The sequence below is a fragment of the Anomalospiza imberbis genome, chromosome 1 (genome assembly GCF_031753505.1).
Source record: "Anomalospiza imberbis isolate Cuckoo-Finch-1a 21T00152 chromosome 1, ASM3175350v1, whole genome shotgun sequence".
Classification (NCBI taxonomy): domain Eukaryota; kingdom Metazoa; phylum Chordata; class Aves; order Passeriformes; family Viduidae; genus Anomalospiza; species Anomalospiza imberbis.
This window is the reverse complement of record NC_089681.1, coordinates 110,411,650-110,426,620: the sequence shown is the minus strand read 5'-3', so window position 1 is coordinate 110,426,620 and position 14,971 is coordinate 110,411,650. Positions and strand designations below refer to the sequence as shown.

General features: G+C 39.4%; 1 long non-coding RNA gene across 1 annotated transcript; it reads left to right on the top strand.

Moving 5' to 3' along the window:
- Positions 1 to 2,386: 2,386 nt before the first annotated feature.
- Positions 2,387 to 11,830, top strand: LOC137483067 (uncharacterized). Its single transcript, XR_011004334.1, has 3 exons — positions 2,387 to 2,941; positions 8,862 to 9,027; positions 11,446 to 11,830. It is a non-coding gene; the product is annotated as an uncharacterized lncRNA (long non-coding RNA).
- The last annotated feature ends 3,141 nt before the right edge of the window (positions 11,831 to 14,971 follow it).

Here is a 14,971-nt window from a genome sequence, read left to right as displayed (position 1 = left end):
GCCAGGCGGGCGTGCCTTGCTTTGCGCTGCGCAGCCGTCGTGCTGTGCCCATGGTGCCCTAAGCGGCGTGCGGGGCTGCGGGCCCGGCCACGGGCACAGCCGCAGCCGCGGGCTCATGGGGCGCCCAAGGTACCGGGCTTCGGTGTGGAACTGCCAGAGCCTGTGAGCAAACGCCCAACTCGCCCCGAGCTCGGAGTCGCGTGGGTAAACAGCCAGGCTCGCCCATTTCGTCGGATGTTCCATCCCCCTCGGTGATCCTTCCTTGGAGCACAGCGCTTCACAAGCTCGCCAACACTGAGGGGTCATGCGATTGTTTCACAGCATCACAGAATGGGTCAGGTTGGGAGGGACCACAGTGGGGTCACCTGGTCCAACCTCCCTGCTCAAGCAGGGCCATCCCACAGCACATGGCACAGGATTGTGTCCAGGCGGTTCTTGAATATCTCCAGTGAGGGAGGATCCACACCTTCTCTGGGCAACCTGTTCTAGTGCTTGGTTATCTGCACAGTAAAAATATTCTTCCTCATGTTCAGGTGGAACTTCCTGCGCATCCCTTTCTGGCTGTTGTCTCTTGTCCTATTGCTGGGCACCACCAAGAAGAGCCTGGCTCCATTGGCACCCCCCCTTTAGATACTGGCAGCCATTGATGAGGTCCCAGCTCAGCCATCTCTTCTGGAGGCTGAACAGGCCCAGCTCTCTCAGCTTTTCCTTGTAAGAGGGATGTTCCAGTTCTGTGATCAACTTTAAAGCTCTCCACTGGGTCTGCTCTAAGAGCTCCGTGTGTCTCTTGTTCTGAAGACATCAACTTTGTATTTCAAATAACACAGCTTCTTATAAATTGAGTTAGGGGAAGAAAATCACTCAAAAAGATGATATAGTCAGAAAACAAGAGAAGTTGGTGTTTGGGCTTTGAATGGGGTGATAGTTTCAACACAGGTGGAGACCACCAAAGCTTCAGAACCATCCACTGCATGATAATGTGAACATGTAGAAGTTAGCTTAAAAAAAAAAAAAAGTTGTACAAAGACTGAATCTAAGTGGCAGGTCGTTATGAATTCGTTATGAATTAGTTATGAAATTCATTATGAAAATCTCAAATTATTAAACTTAATGAGGTGGTACTCTAATGCCAATAATGCCGTCAGCAAAATTGCACATGGTTGGTAAATAACTGTGTCCTACAAGCAGTGTTTGCCTCAGCTGGTCTCTGACGGATGAAGTACCTTACTCAAATGCATTTCACCGTGGCTTAGTGCTTTCTGGTGTTCACATGTCGTACATCCTAGTTTGCGATCCATGCAAAGAAATAAGGTGCTTTATATCACAACTTGCTAGAAGTGCAGTACTGTGAAGTTAAGAGCAGTTGGAAAGCTGTATTTTACTAATTGGCATTGACTCACTATATGACTTCAGCCCACGTAACTCAATTTCTGTTTCTCCATCCAGAGGTAGAGATAATACACTTCAGTCCAAATGAAGACAGAGAACATTGCATTTTTGCTAAAATCTCTCCATAGATGAAGAAAGAACAACAGGGAAGCTGGGAAACTGTTAACTTTAATTTTCTTATGGTCATTTTAGATTGCACATACATGCTTAAGTACAAAAAGTCAGCAAATGGCTAACTAAAGCTAATCAAAGCAGAAAATACAGATTTCTTACACATTTTCTCCCGTGGCTCAGTATTGTGCTTCTGGACCTTGGGACAGAAAGGACCCAATAAAAGGGAGTTAAGTGCACAATATTTATCATTGTCAGTGTTCTGTAAGGCTGGTATTACATAAAACATTCAGCTCTGGTGAAATTTAACCATTTAACCTTTCAGTTTAAACCTTCTTTAGTGTGTGACAGAGTCTTTTAAGTTTTATAGCAAGATGAAGATATGCTGAAAAGCAGTAGTAAAGGAAATCTGGAAAATGGCATATGAATTATCTTACTGCTAGCTCTAATTTTTAGGACGTTAGTATTTAGTCAGTTATTTGCAATGATGACAACTCTCCTTAGACCAGATTTTTATGAAATGTATAAAAATCTACTTGAAATGAATACTAATTAAAGGCATTCTTCATTAAAGTACTTTGAAAAATGCACTAGAGCTTCAGAAAGGACATTTTGAAGCAGCTGTGGACTATGTTAAAAAACAGATTGCATTCAGTTTACAATACTGCTAAAAAGAGGTAGTATAAATGTTGTCTTGCAAAGTGGATCAATTTAAGCATCTTTTAAAAATACTTGAAAGATAAGAGAATTTTAATATATAGGCATATTTAAAGAAATCCTGTGTCAAGTGTTTATTAAAATTGTAGATTATTAAAGTGGAAAAAACATACAAAAATCATATAAACAGCTTAAGGATGAAAAATTAGTTATGACTACCACAAGTTATTTTCACATTCCAACAACATTTGAATTACTAATTACTGCAAGATGTTTAAACTTTATTTTAAAATTATATCTTGTTTAGAAATAAAGATAAGTACTTGTTCTTCTTGAGTTTTATAGTTATCCATCTCAATGCCATATCTAAATTTTAGAACTAATTCAACTTTTGCTGATCTGTTGCTTTGTTTCACTGATTTCTTGTTCATTCTAGAGACTTCAAGACAGTAATAGAAAGATGAGGTACCAGGTGTCTGAAAGTAAAAAGGCAATTGTGGTGCCCAAAATATTTTTTCCCCAGAATTACCAGTATACTTAGAGATGCCTGGTAATGTTCAAGCGGGAAAAAGGAACTTGTGTGACTACATTTATGTAAAACCCATAAATTTTTTTCTTTTTTTTTTTCCTCAGAGGATTGTGTGCACTTATCTCTCCAACTTATGTAATTTACATTGCTGCTCTGGAGAAATTGTGGCTGCAGATCTAACAATGATACATTTGAGCAATCTTCCAAAAGTTTTTGGAAGATTGAAATTTATAAACACATAATCCAGCTACATAGGTGAGACGATCATATAAATTTTTTATTGGGCTGTATTTTAGACTTTGCTAATATACTCACCTAGCAATAGGAATTAAGCTGTCTTTTTTTTTTTTTAGCTAGGGAACTGGAAAGAATTAACTTGAAAATGAACCTTTTTTTAGTGAAGCAATGTGAAAAATGTCCCCTTGGACCACTTCTTTTTACACTGCTTGCATCTTTATGCTTGGCTGAGGGATAGAGTTGTTATCTCTAGCGAGCCATGGTGATAAGAGTTTGGCTGTGCTGTAATAACTGAGACTGAGCTCCAAAGAGTGTGTCTAGTCTGTTACATTCTTAAAACACACCAAATTAGCCCTAAAGTGATACAACTAAAAAGAAAAAGAAAAAAGAGTTTCAGTTTAGTATGTCTAAGAAATGATCCTTTAATAACCCCAAGGATTTATTAAGAGTTCTGAGCTATTGGTTTTGCAAAGTTAGAACCCAAAGATAGTAAATATTGATACGATTTTTTAGTAACTTCTTTATCCCTTGTTTTCTGTTCAAATACATGGGTGCTTTGGAAATAGGTGTATTGCTAATCTGTTGAAGTAAGAAGTTGCTTTTTCTTTCAAGCCATTAATGTATATCCCTCTAAAATTGCTCTTGTTTTTCACTTCCAGGCTCTTGAGTCAGGAGCCACCTTTTACATGGCATCTAATGAGAATGCTGCTAACTGCCCATGTATTGGCTTTGAGGTACAATGTTCATGGTCAGCTCAAGTCCTTGGTATCTCTCCTGTGTAGATGTTGACCCAGTTCATGCTGACAGCTGTTTCCTTGTCTGCCCTGACACTGTGAACTCCATTAGACAAGGGCCAGTAGGGTGGTGAGAATAAAGATACCTTGGTGGAAATACATGATCTATTTTGTGAAACTGCTGAGGGATTACACTGCATGGCAGGCTAGGTGAATCCATGAGTAGCTGGATACCTCAACCTTTATTTTCATGTCTGTTTTTATTATATAGCTGTACAGGGCAGATTAAAGTAGCTTCATTTTCCACCAGTTTAAAATGAGTCATTGGAGGAAAAAGGACAGCTGCTATATTTTGTAATGAACCATCTGGCATTTCTTGGTAGATCCTCTGATTCCTAATTTGCTACTGAATTGTGACAGCGTGAAAATCAAAATTATTGATTGTATGGAATCAGTGTTTCCCTCTGGCAATTCTGTTTCTGTCAAAGGATAGTCATACGAGGGATAAGGACCTATCACGCTGGGTTTTGCAAGCCTTGAAAGTCATCTGTAAAATTTGCCTTTTTTTTTGTAATTATGCTGCTTGACATTTATTCTGGAAGACTGACTTTCCAGATGATAACATCTGATCTGAATCTTACAGAAGGTGGCAGTAATCGGTTTTAAGGTTCCACAAGGGAACTTCCGTGTAAAGTTCATATTCTGTTTTATTCCCTTTCATTCATGTATCTGTAGAAGTTTAAGAATAAACTAGCTAGCTATCTGGAATTAGAAATTTTAAAAATGCACAAACAATAGAAGATTAACTAGTCAAGTAGAGGACTACACATTCAGTCTCAATTTATTTTTTAAATTCTCTAAATAAAACATATCTTTGCTTTCACATAGATAATACATACCATGTACCTACCTCTAAGCCTGCCTTTAGAATCAACACCTACTAGTGGCTGGATGAAAAAGATGGAGTTAGGAGGAAAGCATCTGCACACCAGCAAGTACGTGACACCTCCATCTTGCTGCCAAAAAGATTATAAAATGTGATTTCTAGATGAGAAAGTTTAAAAAGAAAGGAAAAGAGGAAATTAAAGTTGAATAAATCAGAGCTAGAAAAGGCATAGGATTAGAAGTGGTAGTGGTGCAGTAAGGTATAGATAGAATGCAGTAAACCAGTAAATAATCAGAAAAGACAGTGCTAGACAGAACACAGACAAAAAACCCCAAATGGCTTCAGAAAACCACTCTTTAAAAGCAGAAGAGAGTGCTGAAGACTAAACACAGTAATAGAAAACTTTCCTGTGGTTTAGACTGACTGAAGAAACAGTGAGGGATTGTCTTTAGCGTGCTCCTAAGAAAAGTAAAGAGAGCCTGAACTTTGAATAGTGACAGTGATCAATCACAAACCAGGACCCTAATCTGAGACCTAATTCATCTTGCTGTTAGGTATTGAAAGTGACTGGCTCCTACATTCAATTTCTTGTGCCATGGTCATCTATTAAGGATAAGCTTACATCTTTGTCTGCTTAGCAGTGTCACGGTGGCTGACATACTGAGTGTGAAGCCTCAGAACAACCTGCTATGTCTTTTCTTCCTTGGGTGATTCATCCATAAGCATCAGGTCACTCCACATTCCCCAGTATGTTACATAGTTTGTATATATAGTTTTGAACCTGAGGAGTGTATTGGTGTATTTGCAGTTACTCTGTGTTTTTAGAGCTGCAGATCCAGGAAATGTCTACTACTTACATATTTATAATTTTTTTGAGGTAGTATTGTTCTATAGCAATGGAAGTACCTTCTACAGTTGATGAAACCATGCTGACTGTTGTGCAGTGCACTAATTACATAGCTTCCCCTAACCAAAGAAGCATGCAACCATTTTGGAATGTATACTGATTTTACCACTGAACATTTTCCCACTGACATATCCAGGGTAATCTATGGGAGGAGTTGCATGAAAGCTGACATTATTGGTTCACATATACAAGCTGTTGTGTAGGAAAGAGCAGAGTAGATCAGAGATTTACCTACATTTGCATTCATCTGCTTACTTCTTCACGTGTTATTAATTATGCTGTTAGAAAACAAAAGAAAATGATCTACAGATAATCCAGGCACATATTAGATGCTTTACTGAGGGGTGGAGGTAAAATTCGTTGGTGCTATGTCAAACCAAGGCACCCATTCAACATCGAGTTGCATCCAGCATAGATTATTTGTTTAATATTGACATCGCTCGCATATCTTCATACTTTGGTGGTCTGAGTGGCTGGGTCATAACCTCTGAGTGGTATCTCAGCTATTTGCATTCTGTGTATGAGAAGACAGTTTCATTTTAATTTCTTTTTTGTGTGTCCTACAGCATTTGGGGACAGACAATTTCTTTTTCACCTCTTCACCTAGATAAATATTTTTCTTATCAGCATGAGGGTTGTTGTTCTGTTTGTGATGACCCAAGTTCCATGCTGTGCTAACTGCTAGAGTGCCCACTCGTTGGCTTGGCTGTCATTTGGTGGATCAGACCGAGCACATCAGTAATTGTGGAAAGTATTATTTCTGGAGTCATTGCCCTGCAAGCAACTACTCTGTTACTGTGGAGAGCTGATCAGAATGTCACTGTGCTTGCTGGTGTAGACAAATATGTAATTACTGAAGAAATGAGATGTTTCACTGTGGTAGGAGAAATTATTTGCTGGACTGCCCTTCAGCCTTGCCACTTTCTAGAGCAATTTTTTGGACACAATATAGAGAAAACATTCTTTAATAATATAACACAACAGCTCTGAAACCCCATTATGAGTCACAGCTCCACTGTAGGTTTTCTGCATAATATTACTATTATGTGGATATTCTCAGTTCAGTCAGAGAGGAAAAGAGAAGGTTTTCTAACCAGGTGAGAGCCTGGGAGACAGTTGGGAAAGGAATGTAAATAATCCTCTAATCTATCTTGTTGTTCACATTGTTTATAGATATGCTCTGCCACTGTGCGTCATTCACTGCACACCAATGGTGTGAGATGTTTTTACTCTAAGACCAATGAAATTAGTCTGCACGATGTTCTCTATAAATAGAGCGGCACATTTGAAATAAATCAGAGTTCATTCTCTTTGCCTTTGATTTGGAGTCATTTTCGTTCCCGTCCTGCTCTACAGCGGCATCATTACTATTACGTTGGTAGAATTCTTAAGTGAGTAGTTATGTTCCTGGTCCCCGGGTCAGTCAGCTGAGGACAACTGAATGAGTCATCTCAAGTTCTTGTTTCATGAAGATATGAAGACTTTCTGAACAGAGACTGTACATGGATGGTTTAAAGACTTTAATTCATGATGGTAATTAAAACTGTAGTTTCATGTTCACAACATTTGGCATGTTGCTGGAGATGAAAACTGGGGTGTTTTGCATTAATCATGAGGAAATGAGATTATGTGTTCACACAGCACAGGGTACAGAAGAAGAGTAGGTCTTCCCTGGTGTTACAGTATCTACACAGAAGTACCTTCCTTGCACCTCAGGAGCCTTTCTTTCAAATGCTGTAATTTCTTTCACCTGTAAGAAGGCTGGCAATAAGCGATAATTCTCAATGAATAGGAATGTTGCTGTCACCATCCAACACAAGTCAGAACTGCGAGGCAGTCAATTTCCTTCTTGGCTGCAGCAATTGTGTTACGTTCACTATTTGTGTGCCTGCTTATGTCAGTTATTCCTTCCTGGTCTCTGAGTAAGTATTGGGGAATTTTGTCTAAATTTGACTGTCATGGGATAGAGACCAGGGCTGTTAAGTTCCTGCATATTTCAGGAAGATGGACATACATGCAGATGAGAAATCATCCATGGAAAGACAGGCCCACCCTTTATTAAACATGAGTGAATCCACAGAAAAGAGAGATGTCAAGCACCAGGTCTTGTCCCACTGCTTACAAAGCTACGGATTACAAAATCTTGAACAGGGTTTCAGGCAAAACTGGGTGGCAGGGGGCATCTTGCTTGTGAGGGGAGAGAGCTTCCATGGGAGTTAAAATTGCTGGCAGAGCTTTATGACCAGAAGGGCCTAAATGTTTTTTCTTGAGGGAATAGCTTCCTAAAGTTGGGGCACACAAGCTGTAAAGCAGTATTATCCCTCTGTGGAATAAAATGTTTCCTTACATGGCACATCTGAATGTTTTTCAGGACTGTTCTTTGGTCCCTGGGAATTTAAAGGAAAATAATCTATATATGTAGTTTATGTTGTGTAGTGAAATTTCAAATAAGTGTAAACAATATATTTATTTACATTAGAATTATATAAGTTGCTTTTGTAAACATGCAAATAGGTATTTATCTTTGCAGCTTATGTTTGAGTTTCCTACTCTGTTTTGAACCGTGAAAGAAGCCAGGTATTTGTATTCATTTCACATGCTCAACAGTCTGAAAAGAGACAACTGAAATCAGTCAGTTGCCTTATGTGGGCTAAGAATGATGCTGGCAGAGATTCAGGTGATCAGGGCTGGGTGAATGCTGAACTGAAATCTCTTCCTGTGCCGCAGAATACACTCAGTACCTTGTCTTTTCCCCACTCACCCATAGCATTTACACTTCATCTTCAGGTAGTGGTGGTTTGTCACATAAATCTGCATTGTGGTCTTTCTGGGGGCTGTTAGCTTGTTTTTCCTGTCTGCTGAAGAAATTAGTATGTATAGCTAAAGACAAAGAGTTATTTCCAATCAGGAATTTGTTTGGATGTTTTTAACTAACACTTTTTTCTTTGGAGTAGTTACAGTGTGTTTCCTTACTTTACAGGCTGTATTTATTAAAACAGAAAGGTGAATTAACAAATTGCTGCCTCATTAAAAAAGTGAGGCACTATATACAGCATTTGCTTTTTGAGAGACCTGTTTTCTGATACCCTCATCCTCCTCATTCTCTAAATAAATGTTTTCTATGGCGTGAGATGGGAAAGTTACTGTAAGCAGTTCAGGGGCTGCACCGAGTCCTTACATTCACTTTGGAATGTTGGTCCAGCTGAACCTAGAGACTACAAGAGACTACACATGGGGTTGCATAGCTCTGTGATGGCTTTTCTTGGTCCTGCCCTTTAATGTGTGAGTAAATGCTAAGGACACACCCCAATGTGAATGAGAACTGGTATTCAAACAACAAATCTGTCCATGCTATAACCTCACCTTTTTCATATTTGAACGCTCAGCTTGGGTTTTGTGTCACCATTTCAGGGTGACGGGTAAACCTGCTTGTCCAGCACGTGCTGGCCCCATGAGCTGGAGTGTGTTCTCTGACCCCACAGCCAGGCTTTGCACATGTGCAAACCTCTGCATTTTGGGAGAAGAAAATAAACAGGAGAAGCAGGAGACTATGGATAGGGAAATCCTGGAATGCTCTGTGAGGACACTATCATTTCTTTTCCCTTGTCTACTTGCTGCTTTACCATGCATGAAGGCTTCAAGCCATATAATATGAATTAGTACATAACCTATAAAAAAGCTATAGTATATAGCCTGGTTTTGCTATAAAACCCAAACTAAACCAGCACGCCTCATTAGTCAAATGGAGATGCAGAGGTACTGTTCTGAAAAGGAATTATATACACTGCAATAGTATTCTCTAGATCACGCAACCTATACATTTTTATTACTCCCTTCCAGATAACACTTCATGTCATCCTTTTGGAGAGGTGTGCCATTTAAACTAGGCTTTTGGGTCAGGGACAATTATTTTGGGTGTTGTTGATTCTCACAGAGTGAGGCATCAGCTGATGGAAAGTGCAAGTTGCTGCTGTGCCCTGTACATGTGAGATAACAGTGGTAACATTCACAGGGGCAACTGAACAAAGGATATTGTTGTATATGGCCTTTAAATATTGACTAATTGATTTAGCATTTGAGAAATATTTGGGGCTTGTGGATTTGTCTACTGAAACTGTACATAGCTGCTGTGAACAGTCACCAGCTGGATTCAGAGAACGCTGCTGGTCACAGTGACCTTCCCTCCTGTTCATTTTTTGTTACTAAAAATAGTTGGAAAAAGAAATTCATCAGGACTGTCAGGACTGTGAATTTGGATAATCCAAATTATTCATTTGAATAATTCAATAATCCAAACTCTGTTAATTCCTATGTTAATATTTACCTTTTGTGAAGTGAAACCATTTTTATAAGAAGGAAACTAAACTATGTTGAATTAAAATGCCAGAGGTTGTTACTAGTTAGGTATTTATATAGATTTATACACTCAATTTTCCCTGCTATTTTATGAAATCCTCATGATAGAAATTGTTTTCCAGAATCATAATATGTTTTAGGAGAAATATAAGCTATGGCTAGTAGATTGGATTTTTCAGGAATGAATGGCTCTGCTTGCAAATTCAATTGTGGAGCAAATGAGACGGAGGTGTAGTGAATTTGCAAATCTGAGGCCAGGTAGTGATGAAAACCTAGTAATATTTGGATTCATTGATAAGCAGGGAGCATTTATTTGAAAAACAAGATGGATGACCCTTTCTTGATTGTTAATCCATGACAACATTCCCAGTGAATAAAAGGTTAATTCTTACCAAAAGTCTGAACACACAAGCAGACTTGTCTGTGCTAACTCAGTCCACAAGGTTACCAAAAGAAATGGAAGAATTTTTCAAACAAACGAGATGAATTGCCTCTCCAAGTGCCTCTGGTCTTTAAATCTGATATATTTTGCCACTTTACAGAATGCATAACTAGTTAGCTGATACTGAATAATGCCTACCAAGAATTCCTGGCTGTCTTTCCTCTCTTTTACTCAATTTAAAGTTTATACCTTAAGATTATACCATTTAGTTCAGCTCACTCTAAGCTACATCATACTAAGGGATCCTTGGCTTTTGGAGTTTTGGGCTTCTTTTGAAGGAGATCCAAGAATTAAGGTTTCACCAAAAATGTCCCAACCCAAAACTATGGAACCTCCAGGAGGTATTTCCTCCTGGAAGCAAAAATTTTGGACATTTTTCATTAATGTCTTTCTGTCCATGCCTGTGCCACTCAACAGGATGGGTTGAGGAGATTCCTGAGGAAGGCTAATCCGAGGTATTTCTCACAACTGCAGCAGTATGGTTGTCTCAGTGTGTTGCCTATACCCTTAACAAGCCCTTCTGAGATTGCAGAAATTCTGTCCTGCAGTATCCTTTCAGGGTAAAAGTTTTCTTATTTCTGTCAAAGGTTCAGACTCCTCCAAAGGATGCTTTTCTGAGAGAAAAAATAAAAGCCTGCCAAAATTTTCCAGCTGGCTCTTGTTGTTAATGTAGGGAGGACGCATGGTGTTTTTCATAGCTAATAAAGATGTTGATGTCCTACTTTATAATGAAGCTTAGTTTTGACTGTGGAAATGTGACTGATTCTTCCACAGATTTAACACTGATGTAATAATTCAGCAAGTGCTATGCTCACTAGCTTAGATCTCTCACCTAGTAGCTCTTTTAGCTGAATTAATCCCTACCTTTTCTGTCTCAATTTTGAATGTCTGAAACCAGTCTCCTTGCAAGGGTTGGACACCAAAAAACATTGCTCAGCCCATGGGGCCCCACTTCATTTTGTCATGTTCCTGGCTTCATTTTGGCATCACTAACCTGTAACTGTATTGAAATGACTTCTTGAGTAGGACCTTAAAATGCCAGCTTTCTGTGTATGCTATTGCTTTCTGTAAAGTCCTCTGAGCTGCCAGTTGCTTAAGCAATAGTCTGATTAGCCTGTGGTGGTTAATCACTTCATATTTCCTGAAAAGAAGGGCAGAAAAGCAGGAAGGTGGACATTTTCTGTTTGTCGTGTTTAGGACAGGTGGGGACAAACGCTGGTGCTGGAAGGATTTGTCCAAAGTGTCTGTGTTCCCAGCAGATGGTGCTGCACTGGTGGCCACGAGCGGGGGATGTGTCCAGGACTGACAGCTCCTGGTTCCAGTACCATCCCTTCTCCAGCCCTTTGTGAGATGCAACTTGAGATGCAAAGTTTATTGGGGGAAAGGGATCCAGAGGATGCTGGAAGTCACCACCGTGCAGTGTGGAAGAAGCCTGTTTACACATGTGCCTAAGTGCTGCACAATCTGAATTTCCTCTTGTGGTGTTTTGTTATGTTTTTCTTAATCTTTAGCTCATTTGCACTTTTGGTTTTGTATTGTATTCCCTCAAGGTTTACATAATTTGTATAAATATACAACTTACTTCCGGGGCTAGAAGTTATATGCACCTTCATTTTGTCAGTCCTGTTAGATAGGTCAGGGCAGTGTTCCTCTTTCATTCTTGACTAAAGAATTATAGAACCTTTTGGTAAAGAAAGAAAAAAAAAAAACCTTTGTCTCACTTCCTTCTCTCTGTTTTGGAGTGATTTGTAAATGTGAAAAGCACTTAGCAGGTAGGTAAGTAAAACTGCAATTTTTATAGTTTGCATTATAAAAATCACATTTTTGCCACTGTAACCACAAACACTGTAGTCAGGAACTAAAAAAGATGAGTTTTCACTGGCTAGTGAAACTAGCACTGGCTAGTGCTTCTGGAACAGGAAGAGACTGGCAACAGTCAGAAATTATGTGGGAGATATCTTCCTGCCATGTGAAGGACCATTTGCCTGTGACCCATGTAGTGACTAATAGGGGGTCTAAGGTCCTGAGCAGTGGGGAAGGGACCTCATAAGTGATCTCATGGCTGATAAGACCACTTTTTTAATATTAGAGTTTTCTTACAGATTTTGTCTAATAGTGTGAACAGACAAACTTTTTAGGACAGCCTTCATATGACTGGCATCGTTTGTGCCTCATCTAAATATGTTTCATAGTGCTTAAATGCTGTGTTTGAAGTATGTGGGCAGAAGAAAAAGTATGTGCAAAAAAGCTGTGAATTGCCCTGTGCTTTGGAATACAACTTGATTTTTAAAGACCTTACTACAAAGGTCATAGTAACAATATATTAGAACCCCTAGTGCTATTTAGTAGTAATTTTTTATCAGTCCTGGAGTCAAAAAACCTGATTGTCAGTGTTGAATGTAATCAGGTAGAATGAGCATATAAGAAATCTTTACAAGCAACAAAACAAACCAGCTCAATGTTTTTTCCCTTGCAAGGCCATGGCCTTTTCCTCACATTGATCACATAGCTATAGCAGGGCTTTCAGTATTTCCTTCTTTGCCTTTGTGATTATCACTAAGCAACTGGCCCCTCACTGTTTCTGTCCTCAGATCTGGTTTAGAGAGATTTGCCTAATTTTGAACTTTTTCTCTTTTAGAAACTGCATCAGGAAATAATGGACTAAATGGAAAGTGTCTGGGATGAGTGACATTTCTTTGTTGAAGAATTAGAAATTACATTATCTTCTCCAGCCATCTATGGAGAGAACATGAACATGAAAAGTGTCTCTGCCACCCCCACAGTGTCCTACTCCTGTTGAAGTTTTACAGGTTTGGAGAATGTGAATTTTGGAGGTGCCTGCAAACAGTGTAGCAAATGTATGTGCTTGCACATAAATGTCCTAGTTCAGCAGTTGAGTAAATAATATGCTGTCAGTGCAGTTCAGATGGTTTGCTACACTGCAGCACAAGACACAAGATTCTTCTATGCAGAAATCCAGTTTTCCCCTGAGAATGAAATCTACTGAAACAAAAAAAAGATTATTTCTGTACTGCTTCTTTTAGGTAATTTCCTGGGAGCGGGGAGATCTCTATAATCACAGAATTTGAACTGCACTGGTGCATAGAATCATAGAATCTTAGAATATTAAGGTCTTGAAATGGCCTTAAGGCCATCTAGTCCCAGTGCCCCTGCCATAGCCAATAAACCTTTCTGTCCCACTCCAGCATGTGTGTTGGAGACAGTGGGACATCACATATTAGCTATGGGAGAAATAATTTTTACATGTATGTCTAGATTTTCTTTCTAAAGACTGGGCATAAAAATGAGTACAACAAGAAGTGTGTGTCCTACACTAGCTCTATTCCATGCTCACCGAATCAGCTTAAAAAGAGTGGCAGCTTTTCCCAGAGATGCTAAGCTCTTATATACTGCATCACAAATTTTTCAGGGTATCAGCTGAGTAAAGCCTTTTGTTAGCCTCTATTTAGTATCAACAAAGAGAGATAAAAGAAAAGGATGTCCTGGAGATTTTCCCAGGGCAGACTTCATCCCTTTTTATTCCACTACTAAATGAAGAGACATCCCTGAAGGTACCACACATTTATGATACAGGAAGCACAGAGATGCTTTGTAGTAAAGCAGCAAGATGCAAAAAATTATGTGCAACCCCATCATTAACAAATGGCATACATGTCATGTTTGTAAAATGGCTGTTGCTGACATGAGTTATGTGCTTAGTACCTGGTTGAAGCTGACCACCTTCAGTGTCAAATATCTTCAGGGAGTAAAGGAAAATCAAGTGATTCTCAGCTCCTCCTTTTTTTTTTTTGTGCTTTAATCCACTTCTAAATGTCATGGAAATATGGGTTGCTGTGTAGCAAAAATCTGTATTTTAAATTCAAATTTTAATTCCATAAATGATCATGTTCTTCAGTTCATCCTTATGCCAGACTTTCATTAATAAGTAGTAGGAAATTATCTAAGAAACTTCATTGTTTGATACAGATGATTGTGTCAAGTTAATTTCTAGTTCAAAATTCCCCCCTTATGATTAAAGTTTCAGAGAGCCTCATGACACAGTTATGGGACACCGCTTTTCTTTGAGATTAGTTGTCTTTCATTAAAGACTAGTTTTTCAGCTTCTGGTATCGGGTATTTCATTTGAAGAAACCTCATTTTTTTCCAAGCAGATAAGAGCCATTCTTCTCTCTCTAGTGAGACTGAATTGAAGGGGGGCTTGTGAAGATGGTATGAAAAATCCCATTTCTGGATGACAGGCATAATAGGAAATGCCATCCCGACATTCCACAGACACACGAGGGAAAGCATGCTTTGGCCCCAGACAATCAGACCTTTAATTGTAAAGGTAATGCTGATTTATTGCAGACTACAGTGTGATTTTTTTTTCCCTTGGCACTTACTCAGAATAGCCAGGTCTCTCCTTTTCCCTTGTGCCATTCCCCGTGAATGGCATACGCCGTGGTCTAAGGTAGCTGCGCTCATGCCTGGAGTCGCAAAACTTCCCCTTACAGCAGCACAGCAAGCTACCATTTATTTTTAATTGCTCCCCACCGCGTAGGCCAATTAAGAATGAAGCCAGCAGGGCAAGGATCACTGGCAAAGCCTTTGAAGGGAGCAGACCCAGCATTTGCTTCGCCGGAAGGCTGCCATTCACACATTTGTGCAAGAATGCAAACAATTGGGCTCACTCAGTGGGATCAAGGGCTATCTAGTTCAGTCT